Source organism: Polistes canadensis, unplaced genomic scaffold (assembly GCF_001313835.1).
Source record: "Polistes canadensis isolate GaletaPanama2010 unplaced genomic scaffold, ASM131383v1 scaffold_317, whole genome shotgun sequence".
Lineage (NCBI taxonomy): Eukaryota > Metazoa > Arthropoda > Insecta > Hymenoptera > Vespidae > Polistes > Polistes canadensis.
The window spans coordinates 56282-57235 of NW_014569864.1; the positions used below are offsets into that span (position 1 = coordinate 56282).

The following is a 954-nucleotide window of genomic DNA, read 5'->3' on the forward strand; positions in this document are numbered from 1 at the left end:
TATATATATATATATTTAATCATTAATATATTATATTTAATATATATATATATATATATTTAAGAGGGGCAGATATATTTAGTATCTATATATATACTTACCGACTAGAAGGAGTAGCAACAAGGTCGAATCCATTCCCATAACCCAAGTTCGTCTACGACGATGGCTTGATTCAACGCATTCTCGAAACTTTCCTGAAACAGAAACGGAAATTTGGTTTACTTTAGTTAAACGAGCTAATAATAATAACTCATAGATATTTCGTATCAATTATTCTATACGAAAAAAAAAAAAAAATCATATCATAGTCAAATAAACCAAACGAAATATTTTTATTTTAATGAGAATATTTTTGCGAGGCCATGGGGAAAGGAATTTTATTAAATAGAAAAAATAAAGAGAGAAACATAGAGAGAGAGAAAAAGAGGATACTATGTAATCCTCTTTTTTTTATATCTTTTTTTTCCTGTTTTATTTCTTTCGCGTTATTACACGTGGCAAAACTAAATACACAGCTACAAAATTTACAGAAGCTTTTATTTCAATTTAAATGTCATAACGTTTTTTCCACGAACTCGTATGCCACTACATATACATAGAAAAATGTATAAAAATATCTACCCACAGTCACACACCCACATACACACACATACGTATAAATATTCCCATATTTTCTACGATCATTTTAACGTTCGTCACAAATATTAAATTATTTATACTGAATGATGATACCGTGTTGTATGTACCATCACAAATTTGCACACACACACAAACAGTGTAATAATTATAAAATATTAATATATATTTTCAATWTATGTTAACCTAATTTAATCGTTAACAATTATATTCTTATCAATTATACATTTTCAATGTATACAAATGATGATACCGTGTTGTATGTAGCATCAAAGTTTTGCACACACACAAACAGTGTAATAATTAAAAAATATTAAT

General features: G+C 26.8%; 1 long non-coding RNA gene across 1 annotated transcript in view; it reads right to left on the reverse strand.

Moving 5' to 3' along the window:
• Nucleotides 1–73: 73 nt before the first annotated feature.
• LOC106791547 overlaps nucleotides 74–954 on the reverse strand; it is a 99657-nt gene continuing 98776 nt past the window's right edge. The window contains exon 4 of the long non-coding RNA XR_001382193.1: nucleotides 74–194. This is a non-coding gene — a long non-coding RNA (uncharacterized LOC106791547). The remainder of the gene's footprint in view (nucleotides 195–954) is intronic.